Consider the following 22,204-nt stretch of genomic DNA (forward strand, 5'->3'; position numbering starts at 1 on the left):
ATTACAAAAAAAAAAGCAGCAGTCTCTGAGGTGGAGATTAGAGTTCAGGATGTTCATTAGATAGTGCTCTCGTGGAAACCCTGGTGGCATAGTGGTCAAGTGCTATGGTTGCTAACCGAAAGGTTGGCAGTTTGAATCCACCAGCTGCTCCTTGGAAACCCTGTGGGGCAGTTCTACTCTGTCCTGTAGGGTCGCTATGAGTTGGAATTGACTCGACGGCAATGGGTTTGGGTTTTTTTTTTCTTAGGATTAATACCTTGGGAGACTTCTATTCCACCAATGAAAGAGTAAGGGAAGTGCCATCCCATCATAAAAACTAGAAAACGAGACAAAATGCATGAAACAGCTGTTTTCAGATATTGGGTAATAAACAACAAAGGAGTGTGATCCTTAAGAGAAGGTAAAAAATGAGGGCAGCCTTATGCAAGGAGACAATTTTCAGGCCACAGTGGTGGTGGTGTTAGTGTCGTCGAGTCAATTCTGACTGACAGCAACCCTTTGCACCACAGAACAAAACCCTGCCCGGTCCTGCACCATCCTCACAATTGTTGTTATACACGAGCCCATTGTTGCAGCCACTGTGTCCATCCATCTTGTTGAGGGTCTTCCTCTTTTTCGCTGACCTGGGACTTTACCAAGCATGATGTCCTCCTCCAGGGACTGATCCCGCCTGACAACATGTCCAAAGTAAGTAAGACGTAATCTCACCATCCTTCCTGATAAGCAGCGTTCTGGCTGTACTTCTTCCAAGACAGATTTGTTTGTTCTTCTGGCAGTCCATGGTATATTCAGTATTCTTCACGAACACCACAATTCAAAGGCGTCAGTTCTTCGGTCTTCCTTATTCATTGTCCAGCTTTCGCATGCATATGATGTGATTGAAAATGCCGTGGCTTGGGTCAGGGGCACCTTAGTCTTCAAGGGGACATCTTTGCTTTTCAATACTTTAAAGAAGTCTTTTGCAGCAGATTTGCCCAATGCAATGGGTCTTTTGATTTCCTGACTGCTGCTTCAATGGGTGTTGATTGTGGATCCGAGGAAAATGAAATCCTTGACAACTTCAGTCTTTTCTCCGTTTGATTGTTATGCCCCAAGTGGCTTATGGCCACCGTGTAGGGAGAACAAAGCTAACCAGGGCCCAGTGTTTTTGCTGAGCTGGGGAGACAGATATCAGTAGTAGCACAGCAAGCTCTCGGGAAGCCACTATGGTGTGGCCCAGCTCAAGGTTACTGGCCTGAGTTCTAACTTCACTAAGAATGACAGCTACTTCCAGGACACTTGTGGAACATGTTAGAATGGATTTGCTGGGTATTTCCATATGGAATATGGAGAGAAAACCTAGTGAAAGACTAGGCTTTTAAAGGCAGAACTTCTCAAACTTTTTCACACCTTGGCACGTATTAACACATTTAGATAAACTGAAGAGAGTCACATTTTCAGAGATAACCAACTGGGAGCTCTGGCTACTCCCAGCTTCTTCACTACTCTGAGGGCTGAGGGATTCAATATTTAGACCAGTTTAACCCATTTGTCGTTGTTAGGTGCCGTTGAATTGGTTCCGACTCTTGGCAACCCTGTGTACAACAGAACGAAACACTGTCTGGTCCTGCGCCATCCTCACAGTCGTTGCTATGTTTGACCCATTGTTGCAACCACTGTATCAGTCCATCTTGTTGAGATCTTCCTCTTTTTTGCTGACGCTCTGCCTTACAAAGCATGATGTCCTTCTTCAGGGACTGGTCCATCCCGATAACGTGTTCAAAGTATAGGAGATGAAGTCTCACCGTTCTCACTTCTAAGGAGCATTCTGGCAGTACTTCTTCCAAGACAGATTTGTTCATTATTCTGGCAGTCCATGGTATATTCAGTATTCTTTGCCAACACCATAACCCACTTGGGGCATACCAATTAGAAAGCTCTGCTTAATGAACTCAGTAAATTTTTGTGGAAAGACAACTATAAAAAAATCAGGAACATTTTCAGTGAGGTCTAGGTCCTAAAATTTGTTTAAACCATACTTCAGAAACTCTCCTTACCCTGGAGATCATCGTATTTCTTTAAAGAGATAAGCAAAAGGTTTTAAGGGCCCAGCCTCAGCCATATCCCTATATCTCATGAACTTTCTAAAGTGGGACTATGACTAATGGTTACAGTGCTCTGGGCCCCTCCTCCTTAAAATCTGCCTATCAAGACTATTCTGAATGGCCAGATACAGAATCTATCAGATTGAAAGAACTATCGACTATGACAACAATGGACCCATTAAATATCCTTAGGATAACCTTCATTCTAGCCAGCTTCTTCTTGGTCTCAAGATTAGAGAGAGAATTGGAAGAACCTATAATCTAAGAGAATATGTATGTGATTCTGCAAGTAAAGGAGGGGAACCATTGTGGAAATAACAAATGAAACAACTGGTTTAGAAGTGGTGCCAAGAACTTGCCTTCCAAATCTGTACTGGGTCACCTCTGAGTCTCTGAGAAGGTTCAGCATTACTGCTTCCTCAGCAGGGTCAAGTCCAGGCCATTACCTGAATAATCCTTCCCCCATGCCATCACCACCGTCTGTCTTGTGGCCAAGTTATTGGCACAGTTTTCCTAAAATCCGACTGGAGTCCATAGATGTTATGATAAACAATTTTTTTTTAATGTAAAGAGTGGGTAGTGTAGGATGGCAGTAAGCAACATTTTTGAACCTGTTCTCTGTGCTGTGGAACTGTGGCCCTGGAAGACTTACCTCTGAGTTTGCAGAGTCCCCTCAGAGGAAATTCTGTAGAGAGAACCTTGTTAACTGCACCGGGTATTTGTTGTCAGGAAGCCAAGGAAGCAGGTGCATGAGCAGCTGAGGAGGAAGGTCTCTTGTTTGTAATGTAAACCCTCCACGGCTCACACTCCTCCAGACCCAGAGTCCAGTCGCAGGGTATAGAAATGAGTCATCAAATGGGGATAAAGGAAAAACAAAGGGGAAGTGAAGCGATCTGCGGGAGGAAAAAGAAAATTATATAGATAAAACCTGTAATATCTAAAGTGACAGCTATAAAAGACTCAAAAGATAATACATTAGGATGATTTGAGCTAAAATTTCCAAGTTCAACTTTAAGAATTAAAAATTGAGATATTTTGGAAGGCAATTTCTCAATATCTAATAAAATGTAAAACATTTGTGTCTTTTGACCAAGAAACATACTTCTTGAAGTTTAACCTTTAGTGAGAGTCACATAAGTGCATAAAGATGAATATACAGATATCCAAAGCAGCATTCTATCTAATTCTTTCAACAGATATTTACTCAGCGCGTGTTACCTGCCCTTGCTGAGCCCAACGTTTTCACCCGTGTCCTAGATCCCATTCCTTGTCACATTTTTCAGGGACTTTGTGCCTGCTGTCATCACCTCATACCTCATCAATTTCTTCCTCTTAACTGGACCATTCCCATTAGTATAAAATAAGATGTAAGCATTGTCCTTCCCCTTGCTCCATTTCTCTGCTTAGCTTTAGAGAAAAACCTTGAACGTGTTCTTTCCCAGACGTCTCTATTTCCTCACCTCCCGTTTTCTCTTTTAACTCCCACCAGTCAAATTTTTATCCCCATCATTCTCTGAAACTATTCCAGTCAAGGTCATCATTGACCACCATCTTGCCAAATTCGACAGTCAAGTTGCAGCCTCATCTTACTTTCCCTATCAAAGGCATTTGACAGAGTAGACCTTTATGACAGACATTCATGTTATATGAGATATGTAACTGTTAGTTTTAAAGGCCGCTCCTTCTTCACCACTTTCCCCTCTTTCCCACTTCTCAATGTTGAAGGCCCAGGGCTCTACCCTAGGCCCACTCCTCTTCTCTCTCTGTATATTCTCTTACAAGATAACCTCATTCAGTCTCTGGCTTTAACTGACACCCATACATTGATAATTCCTCAATCTGTGTCTCCAAATCTGGCAATCCTCTCATCTCCCCTGGGAGAACTTGACTGTACCTACTTCTCACGTGTTGACTATCTCATTATCTGACTTGTCACGTTTACAACAATAGTAAAAAATCTACTATCGGACTATTTTGTGCATTGACGATGTACGTCTGGCAGTAACAAACGCTGAGGGGAGAGGTAAGAGGAACGCCGGCTGTGATGGTTAAGGTTATGTGTCAGCTGGGCTGAGCTGTGATTCTCAGTGATCTGGCAGTTATGTAATGATGTAGTAATCCTCCATTTTGTGCTTTGATGTGGTCATGCTCCGTTTTCACATGATGCAGATTTTTGCATAAGGACCTGGTCTTTGTAACCTTACCATGTCGATAAGTGAGGAGTGGGTGTACCTACTTAGCAGCTCCACGTTGATGTCTAGTGGGACAATTAATTTTAATACATACAAATCAGAGTTCATTTTCCCCACTTCTCCCCCTCAAAACCTGCACTTCCCCCAGGCTCTCCCATCTCAGCTAATGTCACCACCAATCAAATGTGAAGGATGACTCCTGCCGAAAGCCGAGAATCGTTCTTGGTCTCTCACTCACCATCACCCTTCTCCCCCATCCAATCCATCGGCGTAGCCCGTTAGGTCTACATTCAGTACACATCCTGAATCTGACCACTCCTCACTCTATTCCTGAACCCTCAGTGAGCCAGGGCTTCTCTCAGAAGTAAATTCCTGTCTCCCTGCTTTTGTTCTTGCTCCCCTATAGTCAATCAGCTACTCAGCAGCAGAGTGTTCTTGTAAAATCCTAAATGAGTTCGTATCACATCCCTGCTTAAAACTTTTCAAGGCTTTCCATTGCACCTAGAATAAATTACGAATTTCTTACCTTAGCCTCTACGAGCTCTCATACTAAGCACCATCCGTTCTTCCCTGCTAGATCCATCCCAATCCAACTCGTCTTTTTGGGGCTTCTTGAACAAGCCACATTGGTTCCCATCCTAGGCACTTTGCACCAGCTTTTCCCTTTGCCTGGAATACCCTCCCCCAGATCATCACACAGTTTGACCTTGTCATTTAGTTATCTGGTCAGGTTCACCTTCTCAAGGAGGTTCCCTCAGAATCCACCAGGAATGAAACCTCACCCCTGTTATTCTCTGCCTCCTCACTGTGTTTTATTGTCTTTGTAGCACTTCCCACTTACTTGTTTATTTTCTTTATCCCCCTTCTCCTCGTGTATGTTAGGGACATGTCTTTCTTCACTGCTGCCTCTCTGGCACCTAGAACAATGCCTGCTCTATAGGAGGTGTGAGCGTTTTTTGAATGAATGACTGCTGGAAAATTTTTCAAGGAGTATTTTTAACAGAAAGAAAAAGTTTCCAAGTGTGAAGTACAGTCAAATCCTGTTATTACTAAGACTAACAAAAATCTTAGTATATATTTAGGTTATATAAAAAGAATGAATGCATGGAAAAAACTTTAAGATATGTTGTTAACTGAAAAAAAAAAAGACAAGTTTCAAAATGGTATGCTGTTTATTGATCATGGAGAAGTCAATAGAAAGTGTTTAGCAACCAGAACTCACCAAATGCATAATATGAGGGATGCGTATGGAAGTATTTGTCTTGCATATTCAGGAAAATCCATTAAATATTTTTCATTATTTAGATGTTATGTAACTTGTAATATACTTGAGTATATGTGTTGTTTGAAAACTATTCATATTATAGGGTGAAAGCAGGTTATATAAAAGTTCTCGTTCCATTTTTTTTTTACTAGTGGCTATTAAATAATGCTGAAGTACCAATTTTGTTCTTTACCAAATGGATTTCAGAAAGGGGTGATTGCCATGGTTTAGTTAGTTTATAAGCAAAGAACTGACATTTTTGCTAAAAGAGTACTGTTAATGTGTTGGTATTCCGATAAGAAAAAGGTGAATATTCTGGGAAAAAGTGTATTCCAAATGTTTTCAATACTTCGTTTAGTCAGTTAAGCTCCCTGTGTTCTGTCGGAATGCCTAAGTCAGTGAATTCTGTATTGATTTGTTCTAAAAGCCTGAAGGTTTGAAGCCTTGAGAGAGAATCAAAAGAACGAAAGAAAGATTTTTCATAGATGGTATTAAGCCTCCAGGCATAGAAAATGTACAAGTGAAAAACACACCAGAGACATCTCTGATCCTTGTTGAAACGTGGAAAATAACCCCATGGCCAGGGTGGAAGCAGGTAGGACTGATGAATGAAAATATGGTAATTTAACCAGGATTTCTTAATTCCACCAAATGCCACCTAGACTATAGATTGTGACCACACAGGCTCTATGCTGCCTCTTCCCAGCATTCAGGTTGCACATTTTGCTGGTCTGATTCCACAGGTCTCAGCTGATGGTGCTGTGGTTCAGAGCTCAGGCTGCTAGCCAAAAGGTTGGGAGTCTGAATCTGCCAGCCGCTCCTTGGAAGCCCTACGGGGCAGTTCCACTCTGTCCTGTAGGGTCGCTGTAAATCGGAATAGACTTGACGGCAATGGGTTTTTTAGGTTTTAACTTGCACGTGATGAGCATTCTAATGAAGAGTTCGTGACTGACTGATTGGATGGATAAATTAATGGGAGAGTGTGAAATTGGTTTATGTGTCCTTTTGATATGATTTTTACTCCAATGCTGCCCACTCAGGCATGTTAAATATTTTGTTTCAGTGTGTTTAATTACAAAAAATAAGTAAGGTAGGAAAAAGTAATGAGTTCACAGAGTGTTTTGTTGCTGCTGTCAATTAACAATTTACTCGATAATATGTTCCTGGGTGGTGCAAACTGTGAACATGCTTGGCTACTAACTGAAATGTTGGAGGTTTGAGTCCACCCACAAGTGCCTTGGAAGAAAGGCCTGGTGATCTGCACTTCCCAAAAATTAGCCATTAGAGGCCCTATGGAGCACGTTTCCACTCTGACACGCATGGGGTCTCGTGACGCAGAAGCGAGTCAGTGGCAACTGGGGTTTGATAATACATGTACCTCACACTAAATAAAAATTTCCACAAAAGCTGATAAGAATAATTAACATTTATTAAGTTCTTACTGTATGCCAGGTACTGAGCTGTGTGTTACATGAAATTCTTAAATTAATTCTCATAACAACATTCTAGGTAGATAGTATTGTTTTCCTTGTTTTACAGATGAGGACACAGAATATCAGAGAAGTTTAATTAGTTCCCAAAGGTCCAAATTCAAATGAGTTATTTCTATTCCAGAGTCCATGCTCTTAACCATTATGCCATGTTGCCTCTCAGGCTATATAAAATACATGGGTTTGCGCAGAAGGAAAACAAGGAAGTTAATGATCATTTTACAAAAAGATTCTTTATTGGGTGACAGGGTCTTCTTCAGTCTCTTAATGTAACAAGCACTCCGGATTCATTCAAAAGCCTCTCAATTATAATAGTTCAATTTGCATGCTCTTCAATTGCAATAACTCTTGGAGGACACAATTCTGTACATGACAAAAGAACTATAAATTATTGCCTCATTACTGATGTTTTTATGTTTGAAAGAAAGGTAATTTCTTGAAATTAAAAAATAAATCAATATCCCATATTTGTTTCCAACCATAACTATAAGGAACTTAATTATAAATGTATATATTTAAGACTTTCATTATGGAAATCAAACCTCCATGTACCTGTCAGTCAACTTAAAAAATTATCAAAATTTCCCAATTTCCCAATATGATTTAGAAATATTGGCAATAAGAAGGGGGGCTGTATGATTTATCATTTAAACCAGAACACTTGAGAGTAAAAACTAAAAAACCAAACCCGTTGCCGCTGGGTCAATTCCGACTCATAGTGACCCTATAGGACAGAGTAAAACTGGCCCATAGGGTTTCCAAGGAGCGCCTGGTGGATTCGAACTGCAGACCTTTTGGTTAGCAGCCAAACTCTTAACCACTAAGCTACCAGGCTTTCTGTTTGAGAGTAAAAGAGGTCGTTATTAATAATTCCACCAGGACAACAAGCATAAACCAAGACTGTATGGGGGAAGGCAGGATGTATGGTCACTCTAGGGCTAATTCAATTTTGTAATATTTAGGTATTTAATAACATACAAGACATAAAAAACATGCCAGACAAAATAGTTCTGGTGCGAAAGAAGACATAACCTCTCTTATAAAATAGTTTCTTCCATTCATCATGTTGAAGAGAAAGTCTATGGACTTCTAGCACTCTGTGGAGAAATTAAATAAAGCATCTAGGTATATTTTTTATTGTGGTGGAAATATACACATCAAAACATTTGCCAGCACAACAACTTGGACATTTACAATTTAATGACACTGATTACATTTTTCATGGAGTGCCACCATTATCACTGTCCTTTTCCAAAATACTTCACCACCGTTAATGTAAACTCAATGCCCTCCAAACAGAAACTTCCTCTTTCCCCCTCCCTCCCACTCCCAATAACCATGAATAATCTTTGGTTTCTGTATATTTGCTTATTTCATATAAGTGAGATCATACAGTATTTGTCCTTTTGTGAGTAACTAATTTTGCTCAGCATAATGTTTCCAGGATTCCTCCATGTTGTACCATGCATAAGAACTTCATCTCTCTTCATGGCTGCGTAATATTCCATTATATGTGTATACCACACTTTATTCATCCATTCATTTGTTGACAGACATTTGATTGTTTCACCTTTTGGCTGTTGTGAAAAAGTGACGCAGTGAACATCGGTCTGCAGGTTTCTGTTTGCGTTCCTGCCTTCACTTCTTCTGGGTATATACCTAGGATTGGGATTGCTGGGTCATATGTGTTTTAGGCTGGGTTCTCTAGAGAAGCAAAACCAGTAAAGTGTATAAATACATATTTGGAGAAAGATTATATCAAGGAAACAGCTCACGTGATTGTAGAGGCTAGAACGTCCCAAGTCCGTGGATCAGGGTAGAGGCCTCTCCCAAGTCACACAGCTGCAGAAGCTGGCAAGACCAAGATCGGCAGGTTGGAGAGCAGGGCTCCCGCTCACAAGCTGTGCAGATTGACGAATCCCAGGTTCGGCAGATAAGCTGATAGCTCAAGTCCCAAGAATGGGAGATGAGACAACAGGAAGCAGCTGCAGGATCCAGAGAGAGCAAAAAGCCAGAACGTCTGCTTATATACGGGTACGGGCCACACCCCCAAGGAGACTCCCTTTCATCTGATTGGCTACTCACAGTATATTCAATCATGGGAGTGATTACATTAAAACACTGAGAATCATGGCCCAGCCAAGTTGACACACAATCTTAACCATCACAATATGATAATACTATGTTAAACTTTTTGAAGAACCATCAAACTGTTTTCCACAATGGCCACACCATGTTACGTTCCCACCACCGATGGGTGAGGGTTCCAGGTTATCTCCAACTGCAACACTTAACTGTTTTCTGGTTTTATATCATTGCCATTGTAATGGGAGTGAGATGGTATCTCATTGTGGTTTTGATTTGCATCCCCCTAATCTCCTCTTGGAAACCCTGGTGGTGTAGTAGTTAAGAGCTATGGCTGCTAACCAAAAGATCAGCAGTTTGAATCCACCAGCTGCTCCTTGGAAACCCTGTGGGGCAGTTCTTACATGAGTCGGAATTGACTCAACAGCAATGGGTTTGGGTTTTTGGAATCTGCTCTTTTTATATCTCAAAGGTAATTAAGTTTAAGACACTCTACTCTGATATGGCCTCATTAACATAACAAAGAAACCCTATTTCCAAATCAGTTTACATTCACAGGTGTGGGCGTTAGGATTCCAACATGTATTTTTAGGGGACACAATTCAATCCATAACAAGCGGGTAATGCAAGTAAAGCACCTAGCACGTTTTTTGGCACACGGGAGCACTCAGTGAAGAGTGACTTTCTTTTCCTTCTTCTTCCACCTCCTTTTCCTCCTCTTCTGCTACCCTTACGCTCTCCTCTCAGGGGTCAACTGCAGCAGAGGCCGCAGTCGGGACTTGATGGGGAGGCTGAAGGGGGTGAGCAGGAGCTGCTCCAGGGTCCAGGCCAGGCGGCACCCTCCGTGATGCTCACCAGTTCCTGGGGACAGTGTGAGGTGGGATCCTTTATTGCCCTATTCAGAGGGAGTTCAAAGTTTCATAACCTGAGTATTTAAAATCATGACCCTATTTCTGGTGAGGCCAGGAAGTACCAATTAAACGTAAAATTGGGATGTTACTCAATTCAGAGAACTGCTGTGAGAATTCAGTGGAAGAACTTATGTACAGGGTCTAGCACAGTGTTGGCCTAGCTCTGTGGTTACCTTACACGTTTACTTCTCCCTGGAAGACTCCGTAGGAGTTACGATGAACGAGGAAGTGTCACCCCGAAGGCTGTTTCTCTTCTCGTGGAGGAGGCAGACCCCCCACACCCCACATCAGCCCCCGGAAGAGTCCTTCTGAATGGCCAGCTCACTCTTTAATCAGATCAGAGGACGAGGTCAATATTTAGGTGTAAAGGATCTCATTCCTGACCAAATGTCAACAAGCAGAATCGAGGAAAATTCTTGTGACTTCTCCTGTTTGGTTTGTATTGATGGTGACATTTCCATAGCTTGTCATTTTTGTCAGTAAAAAAAAACATCTGCATTAAATACATAACAAAGATTTCATTTTAGGCAGTGAAGCGTGTGAGAATAATGGTAGCATTTTGTTCTTCCCTCATTGTGTTTGTGATACATACGAGCGCTTTGCAAACCAGCAAGTGTGCTAGCCAGTTGCTTGTATAGACACAAAGATAAATCTTCTCGGAAGACATTAAGTGAAGGATGTAGGCCATTAGCTAAGACTCCTGGAGCACTTTATCCTAGTCTATAAAGAAAGGATTGAAAGATGGACATTTAAGATTTGGTAAGATACACGATACAATCATTTAAAGCAAAGCTGTTTGTTTCTATGTCTCTGTTTTTTTCAGTAGATAATGGACGTAATCTATTGGATTATATGAAGAGTTAAGCAACCATTTCACCAGGCATCAAGTACCTTAACTGAATTATGAATATAGAATTGCAGTACGAGATGTATATAAACAGGAGCACCCTGTTGGAGCTGGAAGCAGGACATTAATTTTTCTCAAAGCCATAAATGTGGAAGGACTAGACAAGGAAGGTCAGAGAGAGTGAAGAGTCATATTCAACCACATGAACAAACGATGTCCTCATTATTTGCACCGCACTTGCTCTTTCTCACACATGGCCGTCCCTGACCACTCCCGCCTCTGAGGATGGTGTTTTTTGGTGGGCAGGACCCCCCTACAGTAGCAGTGCCAACAGAAATGGGGGAGCTCACTGACAATGACCGGGACCCACGGGGCGTCCGGGGCTCAGTTTCTCTCTCTGGCTTGAGGTTCAATTTCCTATTTCCCTGAGTGGCCCATGGTTTCAGAGTCCCAGGTCAAAGGGCCCATTTTCATCCACTTCTCCATGTATCTCATGCACATTTGAACGTGCGTCTGCAAACTGAACGTTTCAGGACCTGGCATGGGGTAGTGATTCAAGCTGTCCTTCAAAGGTCACCGAGCCAACTTAGCACCTGAAGGTGGAAGGACCAACAGCCCCACAGGGCAAAGTCCTGGCCTTTAGAATTTTCTTCCCTCCCCCTTCCCTCCCTTCTTTCTTCTCTTTTTTCCTTCCCTCCCTCTTTCCAAAACGAGTCTCATCCTAACTTTTGGAGTCAGAGACCAGCCTGAGAGACATCACTGTCTCGCAGTAGCAATAACAAGCAGGTGTCCAGCATCTGGGACATCGTTCCTAGGACCTCATCCCTTAAAAGGGACTCGTTTTGCTGCTGTTAGTTGCTGTTGAGTTGGCTTCAACTTATGGTGACCTTACGTATGACAGAATGAAACGTTGCCTGCTCCTGCGCCATCTTCACGATCATTGGTATGTCCACGTCCATTGTTGTGACCACCTTGTATTTTGAGTCCCTTCCAACCTAGGGAGCTTATCTTCCAGGACTTTATTGGATAATATTCTGTTGTGATCCATAGTGTTTTCATTTGGCTAATTTTCAGAAGGAGAGCACCAGGCCTTTCTTCCTAGTCTGTCTTAGTTTGGAAGCTCTACTGAGGCTTGCCCACCATGGGTGACACCGCTGGCATTTGAAATAGTGGTCGCATAGCTTCCAGCATCATAGCTATATGCAAGCCACCACAGTATGACAAACTGACAGGTGGGTGGTGGTCTCATTCTAGCTCCTCCTAAATTTTAAAAAATCGGTGAAGAGCACAAAAGAGGAGTGAATTGTGACCCTTTTATTATCACTAATAGCAGCTGGCAGTTACTGCTTTTCTGGGGACTTCCTCTTACTCCCTTCTGCTCACAAGCCCCCTGTCTCCAATTTCTTCTCCATTTTCTCTCTTCCTTCCCTTTCTCTTCTCTGATTATTTCCCTTTTCTGAGGTCTCACAGTTGCTGTAACCTCAAGTACAAGTGGATTCTGTTTTCTTCCTCCCGGTTTTCTCCCCCCAAGATGTAAATAGCATGTTTATTGGTGGGGGGAGCTACTTTAAAATTTGGCAACAGCAAGCAATGAAAAATCAATACTTAAAGGACTTAGCAAACTCATTATTTGGGGCCTTGTTTGTATGTCCCTGGAACTTCTACCTTGTCAAAATGTTTTTACCAGTTTCTAGTGGGGACAAATTGGAATTATTCACAGGAGCAAAGCTCATATCCATAGCAACCGTTATGTTTTGAATTCCTAAAAGTAGGCTTAAACTCCCAAGTTTTAAAAATGTAAAGCCAGTGTTCAACCTCAATCAATATTTTCACTAACGTAATAATAAATAGCATACAGTGACTGGAGGTAAGTCTTCGACCCCCTGACAAAAGAACCACAAAATAGTTCCAAATTAATGAACGTGCTCATTGTCTTTCCCAGGTGGGGCAATGATCCTTGCTGGTCTTTAGTTTGACATATATATTCTTGTACTTTTAGACTGTTTTTCTTGGAAATTCACTCAGGGACAATGAATTGGGCCTTTGTTTGATTCTCTGTAACAATTGGTATAATGCCAACTAGGTACTAAATTATTCTTGAATGTGATCAGTTTGATGTTGGATAATAAATATTACTGCTGGGGCTCTAGACATCGCATAAAGTAAATCTATGCCTGATCCTTATTTATCAAACGTCAGCACAATCAGTGTAATCACCACACCCAGATGAAACACATCTGTTCGTACAGGATGTCAGGGCATGCTGCTAGGAACACAGCCAAGGGTAGAGGTTGCTGTCTAGGCTCAAGACTCAGAACCTGGGTTTGCCTTGTGAAGGGCATGTCCTTGAGTGTCTCCTGACTGTCTCTCAGCCTCCTCATTTGTTAAACAGGAGTGTGTGTAGACAGAATAATGGCTGAAGATGGCCTCATCCTAATCTCCAAAACCTGTGACTATGTTACATTACATGGTGAACAACAGTTAGCAGATGTAATTAAGTTAAAGATCTTGAGCTGAAGAGATTATCCAGGTGGGCCCAATGCAATCACAAGGGTCCTTGTAAGAGGGAGGCAAGAAGGTCAAAGGCAGCAGATGATGAGAGGTCGTGAGAAGCAGAGGTCAGTGTGATGCAGGGCCAGGAGCCTAGGAATGTTGGCAGCCTCTAGATCTGGAAGAGCCAAGGAAACATTTTCCCCTGGAGCCTCCAGAAGGAATGCAGCCCTACAGACCCATTTTAGACTTCTGACCTCCAGAACTGTTAGAGAATGAATTAATGTTGCTTTAAGCCCTAAATTTGTGGTTATTTGTTACAGCAGCAATAGGAAACTAATACATAGTATGTTAATACCTTCCTTGCAGGGTTGCGTAAGGATTCAATGAAAACAGCTACATAAGGATATAACACAGTACCTGATACATAGAGTGAAATAAATATTATCAATCTATAAAGCTTTACCTTTGCCCCTACTGTCATAACGTTCAATACTACCCCAGGATTTCTCTTTGCACCCTCTAGTTTATATTCAGTGGACTCAAAAAGTGGGAAAATAGCATTGTTTCTCTTGGCTGCTTTATACCAAGCAGTGTGGGAGAGCAAACCAGAAAACCAAGCCTGTCGCTGTTGCGTTGATTCTGAGTCATGGCGGCCACAGCTCCCTACAGAATTTCAGACAAAATAATAATCTTTGAGAGCCGAGGGAGGAAGCTAGAATTTATAGAGCCAGGAACTTTGCATGGTATAATGTCCACAGGCCTGTGAGGTGGGGTTCCCAAGGCTCACAGAGGTCAAGTAAGAGCTAGTAAGATGTTAAATCCAGACTCAGATCTCAGTCTGTCTTAATTAAAAGCCCAGGATTTCTCTAGCACTTCTTTAGACTTCGTCTTGAAACACGTGTCTGGCTTTTTAAAGACACTTTAAATTAGCAAATAATTATTCATACTCATTTTGTGCAGAACACCGTCCCAAGTTCATGATGCAACAGTATTATTGCTTAGAATCCACCAGAGTGGTTTCTGCCACTTTTCCAACTCTGCAGGGCACATAACAGTCGTGGCGGTAGTAGTAATAAAAATTCATTATTATCTTGTAATGCACTTTCACAATTTTAAAAGCACTTAAAAAAAATTTTATCCTGATCCTGTCAGAAATCTTGTGACTCCTGAAAGGCAAGTCTTACTACCCACTTAGAAGAATTCTGAGGTTCACAGACTACTTTGCCCAAGGCACGCATCTAAATGGCATTCCAGAAGCACCTCACCTGATTCAAAATGTTAAGCCATGTCAGTTATATTGGCCTTTGGAAGTGACCTTCCCATCTAGGTCTGGAGAGTGATTTGCAAACTACTTCTAGCAGAGCCTCAGCTGTGCTCAGTTGGCAAATGCGTGTTTAGGCAAATGAGTCCAGCAAGAATGTGCTGAGTTCTGGAGCTATTTTGAGAGCCAGACCTTTCTGTGCTGCACATTAAGCTTCCACTGAGGGAATTAGTGATTGCGTCTGAGGGCTTTGGGGTTACGTTTCTCAGAAGGTCAGTGTGTTTTATATTCTACTTAAAAATTGGAATCTATGTAATAGCTATAAATTCTTCACATAATTTAATAGTAGACTGACTTATTTTTCACTTGCAATGGTGAAAAAAAGAAAACAAACTATATTTCTCTTTGAAGTTCTTTTGTACAGGCATAATAGTTTCTCTTCTCTCTCCAAGTTTGGTAGCCAGAATTAACGCATTTCCAGGAATTTTTCTTTATACAACAATATGTATTCATTCCTGCAACCTTGAGATACTTACACTTCAGCCAATTCCCTTCCTTTGTAATGATTTACCAGTTCCCTATCCTTTTACTAAAACATACATAATTAGTCAAATAATACAGTTAGCATTCCCTTCTCTTTTTGCCTAAGTTTACATGCTTTTCAAAAAATATGGATAAACTGTTTAGAGAATTCCTAATTCTGCATTCACTTGTTGACTATAAGTGTCATTGTTATGGCCCCATCAATGTTTTTTATACATTTAAATCTTCATGTTTTTAAAAAAACTGTTTTGAAATTCTAAACTCACTGAATTTTGTGTGTGGTTTCCTCTTGAAAAGATAGTCATGTTTCCAGTCTTCTCCCCGCCCACTTACGCAGTGCATTCATTAATACAAACCATCTGATTTCTGAGCATTTTTATTGCTAAAATTTTTGTTTAAATTGATAATCAAATGGTAGGACTAAAAGAAATTTTTTTTGCTCCATGTGGACATACATTTTAGCTAGTCACAGTGATAATATACTATCAGTGAAGCACGTTACAAGCATGCTACTGTATTTTACGAATTTTAAGATGGATTTTTTTTTTCACCTTTTACCATCTCTGAAATTGAGGCATGTCTTATAATCAGTGTGGTAAGAAAGCATAGTTTAATTAACAGTGCTTTTTTTTTTTTTTTTTTACTCCTTGGTGGCAGCTACTTAATTTTTTGCTATAAATAATAAAGTCCTTTGTCTTGGACCCAGGAGTCTCCTGTCTTCTGCCAACATCCACGAAACTGTGGCAAGCTCATTTGTTAGCTTACAAGTAGGGTAAAATCTCAGACCCTTGACAGTTCTTAACCCTCATATTATCAAAATTCTAGATTTCCTGCTCCTTCATTCAATGCTGATTTTCAAGGACATTGCCAATAGTAAGAAAGGTACTGTTTATTCTCCATTCAATTGCAGAGATACGAGTGGAGATGACCAAAAAAGAGTTAGATATTGGGGTATTTGGCATATGTTGTTGTTGTTAGGTGCCGTCGAGTCGGTTCTGACTCGTAGTGACCCTGTGTACAACAGAACAAAACACTGCCTGGTCCTGTGCCATCCTCACAATCGTTGATACGCTTGAGCCCATTGTTGCAGCCACTGTGTCAGTCCATCTCGTTGAGGGTCTTCGTCTTTTTTGCTGACCCTCCATTTTACCAAGCAGGATGTTCTTCAGGGACTGATCTCTCCTGACAACATGTCCAAAGTATGCACACAATTGACCCTTGCCAGCAGGTGTGAGCTGGCTCCAGCACAGCACTTCTGTTTCACATTCTTCCTGGGTTACCTCTTCCAAACTGATGTCTTTAATCCCATTCATATGCCAAATTCCTGGAGCCTTGTTTTTCATTAGTGCCTTCAGGGCAGCTTGGACTTCTTCTTTTAGTACCATGGGTTCTTGATCACATGATACCTCCTGAAATGGTTAACTATCGACCAGTTCTTTTTGGTACAGTGATTCTCTGTATTCCTTCCATCTACTTTTGATGCTTCCTGCGTCGTTTAATATTTTCCCTGTAGTCTTGCCATCCTTGCTTCTAAGGAGCATTCTGGTTGTACTTCTTCCAAGACAGATTTGTTCATTCTTTTGGCAGTCCTTGAGTATATCCCACCTGAATTCAGAGACCATCTCAAGAATAGATTTGATGCGCTGAACACTAATGACCGAAGACCAGATGAGTTGTGGAATGACATCAAGGGTGTCATACGTGAAGAATGCAAGAGGTCATTAAAAAGACAGGAGAGAAAGAAAAGATCGAAATAGATGTTAGAAGAGACTCTGAAATTTGCTCTTGAATGTCAAGTAGCTTTGCTCTTGAATGTCAAGCAAAAGGAAGAAATGATGAAGTAAAAGAGCTGAACAGAAGATTTCAAAGGGCAGCTTGAGAAGACAAAGTAAAGTATTATAATGACATATGCAAAGACCTAGAGATAGAAAACCAAAAGGGAAGAACGCACTCGGCATTTCTCAAACTGAAAGAACTGAAAATTCAAGCCTCAAGTTGTAATATTGAAGGATTCTAGTTGTTATCAAGTTGGCTCCAACTCATGGTGACCCCACATACAACAGAGTGAAACATTGCCCACTCCTGCACCCATCTTTACTATTGTTGGTATGCTTGAGTCCATTGTTGAGGCCAATTTTTGAGTGTCTTCCAGCCTAGGGAGCTCATCTTTCGGCACTGTATCAGACAATATTCAGTTGTGATCCATAGGATTCTCACTGGCTAATTTTTGGAAGCAGATCACCAGGTCTTTCTTCTTAGTCTGTCTTAGTCTGGAAGCTCTGCTGCAAGAGCTTCCCCCCTGGGTGGACCCTGGTGGCATTTGAACTACCAGTGACATAGCTTCCAGCATCATAGCAACAAACAAGCCACCACAGTATGACAAACTAACAGATGGGTGGTGGTATCCCAAAGTACTGCCCCGTAATTTTAGAGATGAAGAAAGTGAGGTCGGGGAAGCTTAAGTGAGATGTCCAGGATTGTGCAGGCATTTTGAGTTGGATGTGGGTTTGTCGAGTTGAGTTTTGGTAACAGTGGCACAAACTACTGGCTCTTCAGCCCTGTCCCCAATCAGTGGTCATTCTAGCCTACACCATTCCTCAAGAGGAACCCTGGCACTCTGGAAAACTAACCATCCTTGCAGGGTTGAATGGCCTGGAAGACGCTGAGTCAGTCACTGGTGAAAAATGTAAGAAATATTGTGAATCGGTTACTTGTTGAATCTACATATAAGTAATATAGTTTATAGTAATCTTGAAGGTCTGTGAAAAGCTGGAAGCATTTGAGAACAGTGATGGTGAAGAAGCCAGGAGTAAAAGCGTCTGTGGCTCTCCCCTGTGTTTCCGTTCCCCCAGCTCCCATAATGTATCTGGATAAATACACGGAAGTCAAGATGGTTTAAAACAATACGAGGGAGATTAAGTGGTCTATGGTTTTTCTTAACATAGCCTAAATCAATAATGTGAGATGGTTTCCTGTTAATGTTTGGGAGTTCACGCGTCTTAGCTTCCATTACTGTGAAGTCCTTTCCTGCCAATACCTGGTTTTATACATTGTAAAAGTTGTTTATCTCATAGTCACAGTTAACCTTTCAGATAGCTCCGAGAATACAAGAAGATGGCTGTCGTATTTTCTTAAGCAATTAAATGTTCATTACTTGACACTAAATCAGATTTTTTCCTCAGAACTTGTTCTTGATTTCCTGGACCTTCTAACCCTCACTGTGTGTGTATGATTCCGACTCATAGCAACCCTACAGGACAGAGTAGAACTGTTCCATAGGGTTTCCTAGGCTGTATTCTTTACAGGAACAGATTGCCAGGTTTTTCCCATGGAGAGGCTTTTGATTAGCAGCTGAGCATTTAACCATTGTGCCACCAGGGCTCCAAATATGTATACATGTATGTATATGTATAAATTATATATGTACATATAAACAGATGTGTGTGTATGTATATATGTATGTGGTCTTCCATAGTTCGAGCATCAAGAGACTGTCTTTGGTCCTGGATTATGATAACTTTTCAAAATCGTAATATCAAATGTTAAACAGTTTCAGTTATTTGACCAGTCAGAACCAGAACTGCCCATAGACCCAGGTAGGTTTGCCAGATTTAACAAATAAAAATACAAGATACTTGAGTTACATTTGAATTTCAGATACACAATGAATAATTTTTAGTATATCCTATGCAGTATTTGGGATATACTTATACTAAGAATTACTCATTGCGTATCTGAAATTCAAACAGAATGGGGCATCCTGTATCTTATCAGGCAGCCCTAGACCTATGCTGCTGGAGGACCCTGTACTAGGTCCCTGGCTGTAGAGGCTGCCCGGTGTCTCTCCTCAGGGTGAGCAGTCCTTGGTGCCAAATGGACATACCGATCAGCCCCACACCTTTGTTACAGACCTTGCACGGGCTACTTGTGGCTCTAAAATCTCCTGCCTAAAGAGTAGTTGCCTCTAGAGCTCAGGGTGGCACCCAGAAGGACTGTTCTGGGGAAAAGTCTATAGTCCTTTTGAGTGTGACCCTAAGCTCAAGGTAGGGCTAAGAGGTGACTGATAGGAGAGCGTGGATAGTGTTGGGGTATGTGGCTAAGGTGTCCACAGGTCCCGTAGGGAGGTAGGACAGTCAGAGGTGCAAAAAGAAGAGCAGGGCCTCCATTTTTACTCTCGTTCCAGGCCCCACAAATGTGACGGTGAGCTTACAGAGGGCTTCCTAGTCTCTTTTGTGTGTGTGTGTGATTTCCACTCGCTATCAGTTGAAGATGGGCACAGGCGTATAATGAGGACAGAGTGTAGGAGTTTCCACTTATAACGTATGGCTTCAATTGTTTCATTTGCTTCAATGGATCTACTTTGGGGGAAGTCTGTTCCTCCTTGTAGAAATTTCATCAGTGGTTGGGTATTCTGAAAAAAAAAAAAAAAAATTAAAAAAAAACAAAAACCACGTCACCATTAACAGCAAGACCACCATGAAGTAAATCCAGCATCTCTCGTCTGTACCGAGCTTTTTAAGTGATGGTTCCGCTGAAGGGACCCAGGGGGCTCTGTTTAAGTGCTAGTCGTTCTCCAGGGGTATCTCAGAGTGCTGCAATACAAGCTTTGCACATTTTACAAGTAACACAGCGTGATTTGTAAGTACAGATTCTCTCTGTCAGGGAAAAAAAAAAAAAAAAAGTAGAAGGAAGTCACGAGAGAAAAGCAGGCTTTTGTGGAGATACATACACTAGGTTGTTTACAGTATGAACAGTGCTTATTTAAGCTTAGAGAGAAAACTAAGCTAATAATTGCCTAGGGCTCGGGACTGCATGAACGTACCACTGTTGGTACACGCCAGAAAGGGATTTTTTAAAAGGGCTTGTGGGATCAGTTAAGATTGCGTTTGGCTTGCATGTAACAGGCACCCAACTGCAGTGGCGCAACAAAGTCAGGCGTCTATTTTTCTCTTGGAAGTAGCTCCGTGACACCACAGAGGACCCAGGTTCTTCCTGCCTCCCCACTGTGCCACACTTGGCTCCTGGCTTTCTCCTCTTGCTTGCAAGATGGCTCCTGCTTCTCTAGGCAGGAAGCGGAAGGCTGAAGGGCAAAGTAACATTGGCACGTCTGTCTGCTTTTTAAAGAAGGTTACAAGCAGCAACTCTCGTGCGTGTCTCACTGGGCATTCAAGTGTCAGAGGGCCACCCCCAGCTTCAAGGGAGTCTGACGTGGTGAGTGTTTCAGTGGGGCACATTTCTACCCCGAACAATATGCTGGTTCTCTTAGGAAGGAGAACAGTAAAGGTGGACATTGGGCAGGCTATTAGCCATCTCTGCCACAGATGCAAACAAGTATATAAACTCTTCAAAACACAAGACATTGTTCCTCCCAAGACACCTAAAAAATTCATCACTATAGTAACCTAAATAGATACGAATAGGACAAATAATAATTGCAACCAACACTTATTTTCAAGTGCTATTTATTTGCCCAAAAATTACTCCATAGGTTGAGAGATTGTCTCTCCAGATGTTCATACAATAGACCTGACTATCAGCTAGTCAAAAATTCTTTACCACATTATGCAATTTCCTTTTTGTTATAAAAACTGGATTGTTAGCAGATATAATACACCTCAAGTTTAAAACATTTAACCCTGACAACTAAAATGACAATTTATTAAGTGCATGGTATAATTAAAGCAATGCAGAGATGAGCAAAATGATCCCTGCCTTCCTGGAGCTTATGACCTAGTGGGGCGATATGAGAATACGCTCCACGGAAAAGATGTTGGAGATAACGCTTTATATAGAGTGCAACAATATGGAGATAGAAGGCGTGGAGCCAGCTCAGGCAACTATGGGTAATCCAAACCCACGTTGATGGAATTCTAGTGTGTCTCCTACCTGGGTGGTGCAAATGGTTCGGCTAGCTGCTAACTGAAAGGTTGGAGGTTGTGTCTACCCAGAGGCACCTCGGAAGAAAGGCCTGGTGATCTACTTCTGAAAATCAGCTGATGAGAACCCTATGGATCACAACATTCCAATTTGCAACTGATTGCATGGTCCAGGGCCAGGCAGCTTTTCCCTTGTGCATGCGGTCACCATGAGTCGAGGCCGACTTGATGGCAGTTAACAAGTGGTGTGCATCGAGCACTCTACAGGGTGAGCCCAAGGCTAAGCAGAGTTTCCACGCTTCACATATAAGCCCGCCTCACTTGAGGTCTTGGATGGTTTATGAAATGGAAGGCGACTTTGGGATGAAGCATATAATCAAAGCGACTTAAAGGAAGATGAGTAACTAAAACACTTTGAAAACAGAGTGCTAAATGCTAATAATTAAGTGTTGTTACAGGAACTTCAAATTATCCATTGATTAATGGACACGAAGCCTCTAAATGCATTTTCAAAAAATTTCTGTGGATAATTCTGACCTGTGGTTAATTTAAAACATTTCATTTCACTTAAAAGAATGTGCTGTCTTCAATTTTGGACTCAAAACAGCCACGTTCTTATCACATGGAACTCTTTCAATCTGCCACCTAAAAAAAATTCCCACTTTCTATGAAAAGACAGGATTACATAATTTTTCAAGAGATTGTCATTTTCGCCTCTGTTTCTGATCTCGTTATTGAAGATAACAGAAGAATATTGATTTAAGAGAACAAAAAAGAGTCCTTGGCATTTCTACATAACCTTCCGGTGTTTTCTGCTCAATTACGACATAAAAACAGGTACTCGGGGTGGCAGAGAGGGCAGCTGCAGTGCCCGGGAAGAAACTTCGGATTATACAAATAACTTGGTGGGAAGGCGACCGCCGGCCGGCTCTCCCTCTGAGCAGGCTCCATGGTGGACTACCTCCTCGCCGAGCTCCTCTTCCCCGTCCCTCCTCCGGCCCCACTGCCAGCCTGTGCCCGCGCCCACACTCCTCGCGGCGCCGCCCTCCTGCGCCAACGTGGCGGAGCGCACAGGTCGGCCGGGTCAGGTGGTTGGGTGACGCCCCGGGAAAGCGCTCCTCGCCGAGGGCGGGCGGCGCCGCCGCGCCCGACGCCTCC

Source organism: Trichechus manatus, unplaced genomic scaffold (assembly GCF_000243295.1).
Source record: "Trichechus manatus latirostris isolate Lorelei unplaced genomic scaffold, TriManLat1.0 scaffold00152, whole genome shotgun sequence".
In the NCBI taxonomy this organism is placed as follows: domain Eukaryota; kingdom Metazoa; phylum Chordata; class Mammalia; order Sirenia; family Trichechidae; genus Trichechus; species Trichechus manatus.